Source organism: Pipistrellus kuhlii, unplaced genomic scaffold (assembly GCF_014108245.1).
Source record: "Pipistrellus kuhlii isolate mPipKuh1 unplaced genomic scaffold, mPipKuh1.p scaffold_m20_p_24, whole genome shotgun sequence".
Lineage (NCBI taxonomy): Eukaryota > Metazoa > Chordata > Mammalia > Chiroptera > Vespertilionidae > Pipistrellus > Pipistrellus kuhlii.
This window is the reverse complement of record NW_023425523.1, coordinates 198123-207826: the sequence shown is the minus strand read 5'-3', so window position 1 is coordinate 207826 and position 9704 is coordinate 198123. Positions and strand designations below refer to the sequence as shown.

Here is a 9704-nt window from a genome sequence, read left to right as displayed (position 1 = left end):
CGCTGCATCCCGAGGGACTGGAAAATGACCCCCAAAAAAGTGCCCTCTCTGAGGCTCGAACTCAGGACCTTCAGATTATGAGACTGACGCGCTGCCTACTGCGCTAAGAGGGCAGCTGCCTGCCATGCTAGGAGGGCAACCAGCCCCTTACCTCTAAAGTTCAAATAAAACGGTAAATTTTACTTTCCAAGCATTATTGTATCGTCAGTTTTTAAAGAGCACAATAGATGCTCCTTGAAAAATCACGAACCAAAACTGCACCCGAAGATTGGGCCAGGCAGGGTGGGGGCACGCCTTTCCATTTTCACTCAACTGAGGCCCTCTAAGCTGTGGGACCAGAGACAGCTGTGCTGTCCTAGGCTGCTCTTGTGTTCCAGTGATGTGGTTTTTCCTGCCCACAGAGATCTCAGTCGATCTTTCACCTTTCATGGTCTCCTTAAAAAAAAAAAAAAAAAAAAAAGTAGGAGGTGCCCAGTAGATAGTTCACTGACCAACTGATTGAGTAAATGAGCAAATAAATCTTCCTCGAATTGTCTTTTCTGTTTTACTCTGTATCTTGTATATAACTTAATCTCACATATATAACTATATATAGAGTTTCTTATAGTCAGCACATTTATCTTTAACACATCCTGACAATCTCTGATTTTTAATTAATGTGTTTAGATTATGTATACTTAATATTAGTATGGATACATTTGCATATAGGTTTACTAATCGATAACTTGTTGATCGATTATTCCCTTTGCTTTTCAATCTTCTTTGTTCCTCTTCCTACCTTTTGAGGCTTAAACACTAGTGATCTGCTGCACAAAATTTATGCACATTAAAAGGGGATTAATTAGAGAGATGCAAATCAAAACAACAATGCGGTACCATCTCACACCTGTCAGAATGGCCAACATCAACAAATCAACAAACCACAAGTATTGGCGAGGTTGCAGAGAAAAAGGAACCCTCGTGCACTGCTGGTGGGAATGTAGGCTGGTGCAACCACTGTGGAGAACAGTGTGGAGTTTCCTCAAAAAACTGAAAATGGAACTCCCATTTGACCCAGTAATCCCACTCCTAGGAATATATCCCAAGAAGCTAGAAACACCAATCAGAAAGGATATATGCACCCTTATGTTCATAGCAGCACAATTTACAATAGCTAGGATTTGGAAACAGCCTGGGTGCCCATCAGCAGATGATTGGATCCAAAAACTATGGTACATCTTCACAATGGAATATATACTGCCATAAAAAAGAAGAAATTCTCATTATTTGTAGCAACCTGGATGAAATTGGAGAACATCATGCTGAGTGAAATAAGCCAGTCAATGAAAGAGAAACACCACATGACCTCATATATGGATGATAAAGAACATTATAAACTGAAGAACCAAAAGATAGATATAGAGACAATAAAGCAATAAGCAGACTGTCAAATTACAGCAGGGAGGTTAGGGAGATCTGGGGGAGATAAGAGATCAACCAAAGGACTTGTATACATGCATATAAGTACAACCAATGGACACAAAACTCTGGGGAGGGAGGGCATGTATGGGAGGGGGGCAATGGTATATGTACAAAGATAATAATTTAATAAAAAAAATTTAAAAAGAAGGATTAATTAGAGGAAATAATTTAATATTGCTATTTGCCCTTTCTCTATAATTGGAGTGTCAAAGTTTCAAGAAAATTAAAAAAGGTAGAAAACCTAAAAAGAAACAAAAAACAAATTATGGATCTGAATGTACTATTACTGAAATGAGAAATTACACTTGAAAGATTTGAATGCAGATTTGATTAGCTAGAAGAAAGAATGGATGAACCTGAAGATATGGCAATGGAAATCATTGAGGCTGAAGAACAGGAAGAAACAAGAAAACAAGATAGCAGAAAAGTGAACAGAGCCTGTGAGACTACCAAATAAGCCAGTATATGCATTATGAAAATGCCTGAGGAAGAAAGAAGGAAAGGGGCAGGGAGAATATTTGAAGACATAATGGCTGAAAACTTCCCAAACTTGAATAAAGGCACTCAAGCACCTCAATGAATTCTAAGGAAGATGAACTCAAAGAGACCCACACTGAGACATATTATAATAAAAATTTATAATAAAAAATTAAAAAGACAAAGGCAAAGAGAGAATCTTGAAGAAAGCAAGAGAGAAGTGAGTTATCACATACAAGGCATCCTCTGCAAGATTTCTCATTAGAAACTTTGGAGGCCAGAGAAGTGCTATAAGGAGGCAGGGGGCAGAAGTGGTGGTCAAATATAAATCCTATAGCTGGCAAATCTGTCCTTCAAGAGTGAGAGAGAAATGAAGACATTTCCAGGTATACAAAAACTGAGGGGTTTTCTGTTAGGTAGGGTACCTCCTCCCAATGTGGCTTCGACAGCTGAGTGGAATTTCATCCCTCTTCCTGTCTTCCTGGAAGACAGAATCAGGGAAGAAAACGCTAGGAAAAACTGAAGGGCAGGAGAAGTCTAATAGACTTTGGCTTTTGTAGAAATCTGGACTTTATAAAGAGAATGTTGAAAAGGAGAAGTTGTCAGAATCTCATCCCATTGTCATTATCTTTGAGTATTTTGAGTCTAAAATAATTGAAAAAGGCTCTTATACCCAGGGACCACGGAGAACTTCAGAGGGATAGGAAGAGAGCCTAAGTCTCTAAACCTATTCCTTAAGCACCTAAGGAGTATCTGCGATGGAAGCCCATGAGGGAGGGAATTTTTGTGTTTTATTTACTCTCTAATCACTGTACCCTTAATAAGATGTGTGCTCCAGAAATTTTTGTTGGGTGATAAAGGGATGGATGATTTTGTACCTGGCCCACCCATTCAGTGCGGTTGGGCCACCTTCAGAGCACGAAGTTGGAAGAGCAATTTCCCTGCTTCTTTCCAAGAGAGGGACAGGAAGAGCCCGAACAGGTGACGCTTGTGGTTTCTGGTGTAAAGTGAGTTTGTTCCACAATCATTTGAATCAAAGTCCTGGGAAACCAAAGAAAGTCCAAAAGTGATTTCCCTTTGAGGAGGGGACGGGGGAGAATGTGGGGTGCGTTTTGAAATGGTTATTTGTGACCATTTGTGAATTTTTCTGTGTGTTGTGATTTATGGTGCAAGGAACATGCTGTAAAAGAAACTCTTGTGCCCTCTCTGAGGCTCGAACTCAGGACCTTCAGATTATGAGACTGACGCGCTGCCTACTGCGCTAAGAGGGCAACTTGGTGAGGTTCCTTGCATTTCAAATACAATAGAAAAGATTACTTTTCAAGTACCCGTGGCGAACCACATCCCAACTTTTAAAGAGCACAGCACATCCTGGTTGACAATTATTCCTAATGAGCAGATGCATTTCCCTTCCATTTTCCTCTGGCCATTTTTTTGAAAATATTTTTTTTCTTTAGTTTGCAGACGTTTGATTGCGATATGTTTGGGTATGGATTTCTTTGGGTGTCTCCTGCTGGTGTTTTGTTTAGCTTCTTCAACTTGGGTTTATGCATTTTGCACTTTCCAGGACTGTGTGGAATTCAGGGCCAAGTTGCAGGACACATGGAGAAAAATAGCAATGTAGTAGACCTCGCACTTGTGGGATCACAGCTCCTCGTGAGAGAAGATCTATTGTATATGTACTGGATTTAGGGTTAACATCAGAACCGAGGCTGGGGTGGTAAAAACTGGAGAATGTGGGCATCGATCCCACTACCTCTCGCATGCTAAGCAAGCGCTCTACCATTTGAGCTAATTCCCCACCTGATACCTATCTTCTCCACAGGTCACAATCCATCCGCATTATTAACTGGTACCACATTTCCCCCATCTTTCAGGTAATTTGTGGATACCGTCCCAATACAACTTTCCTTGAGTATCTTGAGATGGATGGAGCATGTTCACCATAAGCTTCCTGAAGCATAGGATAACTTTCAGCAGCACTTTTCTTCAAAATTAAGTAATGAATTAAAACTTCCCACAAACGCTCTTTTTTTGGCACGAAATTCGACATTTTTAAGTGTAAAAATATGATGTTAACACCTTCAGGAAATTTGACATATGGAGTTTTGAAGCTTGTCAATACAAGAAAGTAGCACGCACATCAAATCGCATATATATCAACAAATGTGTAACTCCCATCTATGGGGCCGAAATCCACATTATTAAACCGGTACGCCCAATAAACTTGGAGAATGTGAGTATCGATCCCACTACCTCTCGCATGCTAAGCGAGTGCTCTACCATTTGAGCTAATTCCCCACCTGACACAGTTTCCTCCTCATTTTTTTTTCTTTTATAAGCAAATGTGTGTGTCTCTGTTATTAACTATTTCTGGTCACTCAGGACCCAAGGGAAATCAGGGCCGTGAACGCGGAACCAGAACTAAGAGCGCATGTTCTCAAGGACGACGGGTGAGCGCGGGGGTCATCTGCTCCTCCGCTGGGGAAGGACGGGGAGAAGGAAGAAGGATTCTCCGCAGGTAAAGTGGCGCCGTGGGAACATGACGTTTCTTTTTTTTTTATTTTTTTTTATCGGAACAGAAGCTAGCAGTTCCCAGGTGGACGGACCCGCCCCAAACAGCTAAGCTGGCACAGCTCCCTCCGGAGGTACCCGGCCTTTCAAAGGACTGAGAGCATCCCTGTTCCTCGCAGCTGGGTCTGCCTGGGAGGAGGTAGTGGGGCGGCTTCTCCCAGGTTCTGGAGGCAAAACCAAACAAACCCCAACAGCTGTTTCCCTTTGGTCTTGAAGTAGGACCTTTCCCGGGCGAGGCCAGTAGGAGAGCCTCCCCAGGACCCTCACACTTGAGCCCTGACATGCATGGAGTCCTATTCAGGAGTAACCTGTAGAACGCACACATCCACCCCACATGAAAGTCAGCAAAAATCACAAATATTTAACAGGCCAAATATCATAGGGGTCAGGAGACAAGATTACAGTAGAGTGAAGGATTTAAAAAAAAAAAAAGGAATTGAGGGAGCACATCAGGAGGGAGATACCCAGGGTGGGAGAGACCATAGGGGACGCCAGACAGGACCGGGTGCCATCTCCTTGGATTGCATGGCGCCTGGGTGCATATGTAAACCGGCCTTAAATATTCGTGAAGGAAAGGAGTGATGAAAGAGTCTTGACATTGGGAGATATGGCCAGAAACACATTGTTAAGGCTTAAAACCCATTTGGGGGGGGGGTGTGAGTACAGGCAGACACCTTATATAATAAATTTTACATCCTAGAAAAGGAGTTTTAATGAATGTCAAAGACCTTGGAAATGGGAACTGGAATTGGAGAGAAAGGGAAATGAGTTATAACATTATTAAAGTATTGAGATCGATCTGCATTTCTCCTGCCAGCCCCTGAGGCCAAGTCTGTCTCCAGCTCCTGCCCCCACTCTGCCGCCTGGCACAGAAGAGCGCCCCATGCACACTGGAGTGAATGAAGAGGTAGATGAAGGGCAGGAAGAGAAGGATTCTAGAGAGGCTTAAAGAGAGAGTCCACTTGTGCCATTGTGTGCGGAGCCTTGAGAGAAGTCTTCGGTATCAAAAGGCATGCTGACCCACGGGATAGATCTGAGAGCGGTTATAGGCGTGGGCATATTTTCTTTCAGCATTTCAAAAACATTCTTCCATTTCCTTCCAATGTCTATCGTTTCTGGTAGGAAATCCTCAGACATACACATTGTAGTTTCCCTTTCCTTTTCCTCTGGCAGCTTTCAGGATTCTTTTTCTTTAGTTTTCAGACAGTGGGTAGTGAGAGTCTTGGGTGTGGGTTTCTCCCGCTGAAGCTTTGCTGAGCTTCTTCCATCCGCGTTTATGCGCGTTGCCCTTTCCAGGACGGTGTCCAATTCGGGGCCACGTTGCAATTGGAAAAATACAACTTAGACTTCACCCTTGTGGGATCACAGCTCCTCATGAGAAACACAGAATGAATTAGAAACGGACAGATCTCTCTGTACCGGACTTGGGGTCCTCATCGGCCCCGTGTTGTCCACGTCCACAGGTCAAAATCAGAAGAAATGGCCAAATGGCTGCTGCGTTCAAAGCACACCACATTTTGTCTTTTCCTCAAAGGGTCAGGAGGTTTGACAGAGAATGGAGGTCGGTTTGGTAAAAGTTAGGGGAGGTGGTATCTGTCCCGCTACCTCTCGCATGCTAAGCGAGGGCCCTACGACCTGAGGCCACCCCCCACCTGCTGTCTCCCAGGCCCAATAATTTCTCTTTTATGAGCAGGTCTCCATTACCCACATTTCTGGTGACTCAGGACATAAAGTCAGGACCGGGACTAGGGGCGCGCGCTCTCCAGACGACGGGCGAGGGCGCGGCGGTCACTCCGCCACCGCCGGGGAGGACGGAATCTCCAGGGAAGCGCTGATGCCGCCAGACCCCGCGCCACTGGGTCCGATGGTCCCGGCACCGAGGGCAGGTCTCGTCGCCCGCGAGCCGCGTGTCTTCACTCGCGGCGCTGGAAGCCTGGCCGGGACCCCGGCGCGCTCTGCGCTCCCTAAACCTTCCTCCTGCGTCGATCCTGGCAGCTCCGGTTCGGTTCCGCGCGGACGTGGGCCGCTGGATGCGGAGAACGTGGAGCAGGGTTCGCCGAGGGCCTGGATCATTCTCTACGGGCAAGGAGGCGGGCGCTCTCAGACAGAGACTTTTTCAGGCAAAACGGGCCGGCCGCAGACACGGAGCGTGGACACAGGGCGGGCGGGAGGCGGTCACCCAGGACTTTGGATGCGTGGACGAGGCAGCGGGACGGTGAGGGCATGGGGCGGGCGGGGTGTGCGGGGCGGGCGATGGGGGAAAAGGAGACACTTGTAATACTGTCAACAATCAGAACTTATTTTTTTCAAAATGGGCTGGTAGAGAAGATGGATTTCTCTCTCTTCTCTAGCCTCCTTTCTTCAAAACGTGTAAGTTCCTCTGCAGGGATGGGAGGCGTTAGGCAATAGCTCCACAACAATCACGACAACACGCAGCTCACGGGCTTGCACAGGGGATTGATGGTCCATCTGACATGTCCAGGTTGTGGGAGGCTGAGGTCTGGTTGTCTCAGGGCCTGGCTGGGGCCCAGGATCAGGCTCTAGCAGACCCTCTGCAGGCTGTCATTCTCCGCCTCCATCTCAATGGGCTGACAGGGGAGCAGTTAGGCATCAATTAGTCCAGCTGGTCCCCAGAAGAATCTCACGCTCTCACAGCCTTGAGACAAAGTCCAGAAGAAAAACACCTCCATCTTGTCTCTTGTTGAGGGGAACTTCTCCTCCATGCTCCTCTCCCACAGTGAGGTGTCCCCTCACATACTCGCTCCTAACCCATTCCTGTCATTCCTGGGACCACTGTGGTGAATGAGGTCAATCAACCCAGCCTGCGGCCTGTGTAACCCAGTGGTTCAGCCTGGACCTATGAACCAGGAGGTCACAGTTCAACTCCCCATCAGGGCACACGCTCGGGCAGTGGGCTCAATCCCCCATAGGGGATGTGAAGGAGGCAGCCGAGCCATGATTATTTCTCATCATTGATGTTTCTAGCTCTCCCTTTCCCTCCCTCTCTGAAAGCAATAAAAATACCTTTTTAAAAACAAGGTCAAGATGCACTGGGTTGGCTCAGTGGATAGAGCGTCGGCCTGCGGACTGAAAAGTCCCGGGTTCGATTCCAGTCAAGGGCACATACATTGGTTGCCGGTACATCCCCAGTAGGGGGTGTGCAGGAGGCAGTTGGTCGATGTTTCTCTCATCGACATTTCTAACTATATCTATCCCTCTCTGTGAAAAATCAATAAAATATATATATATATATATATATATATATATATATATATATATATATTTAAAAACAAAACAAAAAAACAATAATCCTCATTCTGCCTCTAGAGCTGAGAGGGAGGCCCACCTCCTTCAAAGCCAAAGCAGGGTACAGAGGGTCTGTGAACAGAATCATGTTCCTGTTGGGAAGGAGGAATGTGGGTGTGGAGGTGATAGAGGCAAGCTATATTAGCTGCTATACCCGGCTCCACCCCTATATCCTTTATAATAGAGGTGATATGCTAGTTAACCATCACTCCAGCCCACATGTGGACACAAGATGGCAACCACAAGATGGCAGGCAAGGGAGGGCAGTCGTGGGTGGAACCAGGCCTGCAAGGGAGGGATGTTGAGGGGAAACCGGGCCTGAAGAGGAGGGCAGTTGAGGGCGACCAGGCCAGCAGGGGAGGGCAGTTAGAAGCAACCAGGCCAGCAGGGGAGGACAAGGGCAGTTAGGGGCAATTGGGCTGACAGGGGAGCAGTTAGGCATCAATTAGCCTGGTGGGGCAGTGGTTAGAGTGAACAGGCTGGCTGGCAGAAGTGATTAGGGGCAATCAGGCAGGCATGCAGGCAAGTGGTTGGGAGCCAGCAGTCCTGGTTTGTGAGAGGGATGTCTGACTGCCTGTTTAGGCCTGATCCCATAGGACAGTAGGACATCCCTTGAGGGGTCCCAGATTGGCAAGGGTGCGGGCTGGGCTGAGGGACAACTCCCCTCCTCCCCAACCCCCGCATGCTTGAATTTCATGCACTGGGCCTCTAGTTAAAAATAAGAGGAAATAAGAGTTTCTGAAAGCTGAGGGCTCTGTTCCTTACATTAACCAGCATTAGACCATAGACAGAGTTCCAGATCTGTCATAGAACTGATTTGACCTACAGCATGTATTCAGTGCTTGTACTCAGGATGCGGCATTACATGTACATGCTTACACATTAACCTATAAATCAGAATCATACAAGTTGGCTATTAGTAATGCCACACGTCACAGGCCCTTATGACTCCATGGCAAAATGACACTCCTGGATTTCAACCTGGATTCAGGGGCTAATGTGGCATCATGGGGCAGAGACTGAAGCTCTGCCCAAAACTGCCACCTCCATCTGCCTCCCCAGAGAGGACAGGAGTGGTTTTATTTGTTCTGGAAATTGGTAATTTATGCAGCCTCAATTTGTCTATCAAATATATTCCGTAACTCTCATTCGCTCTCAGGCTTACTTTTGCAATCTCTTGAATAACCATTGATTTTTGTTTCATCCTCACAATCTGTTCACCTCCAGCATAACCCTACTTAACACTGTCTGCCTTAACTTTTGCTCTTGATTCTTGTCATTGTTCACATAGAAATTTGATCTGGAAAGAAAGAGCAGGCTTAGAGAGACCCATACAAAGTCTTGACTCACCAGATATGTGAATTTGGATGAATCACTTCTGAGTCAGCCTGTTACCTTATCTGCAAAACGGGGATGATACTCACTTGGCAGATTTGTTGTGAGATTACAGGACACAGTGCTGGGCACGTCCTGTCGGTAAAGCGTGGCCACTATTGACAGATTTAACCACCAAAGAACTGATTTGGCCTATAGCTTTTATTCAGTACTTTGCAATCTTCTAAAGCGCCACCTTAGTAACTCAAAGGGTATTTATCTATTCACCCAGCAAAATGTGAAACCATGAGGATGAAAAGGTAAAGCTCACTCCTCATTCCTCAGGGAACTAACATCTAGTCAGAGAGACAAATCTAAGCTCATAGCTACACTGAACAGGAACAAAGGAAATGTGCTGGGGACGTTGGGGGCGCTCTCGAGATGTTGCCCTTGAGCTTCACCTTGCCTCGGAGAACAAGCTGACCTGTGGAGAAGGAAAGGCAGTTGCTGGCAGATTTTAGGAAAAGCAGTTCCAGAATGTTGAATAGCATGAACTGGCGTGAGGGGACTGG

At 46.2% G+C, this 9704-nt stretch overlaps 2 non-coding genes across 2 annotated transcripts; both read right to left on the bottom strand.

The window, feature by feature from the left end:
- Positions 1-40: 40 nt before the first annotated feature.
- Positions 41-113, bottom strand: TRNAM-CAU. The gene has a single exon. It is a non-coding gene; the product is annotated as a tRNA-Met (tRNA).
- A 3023-nt stretch (positions 114-3136) lies between these two features.
- On the bottom strand, positions 3137-3209 carry TRNAM-CAU. The gene has a single exon. It is a non-coding gene; the product is annotated as a tRNA-Met (tRNA).
- Positions 3210-9704: the final 6495 nt, after the last annotated feature.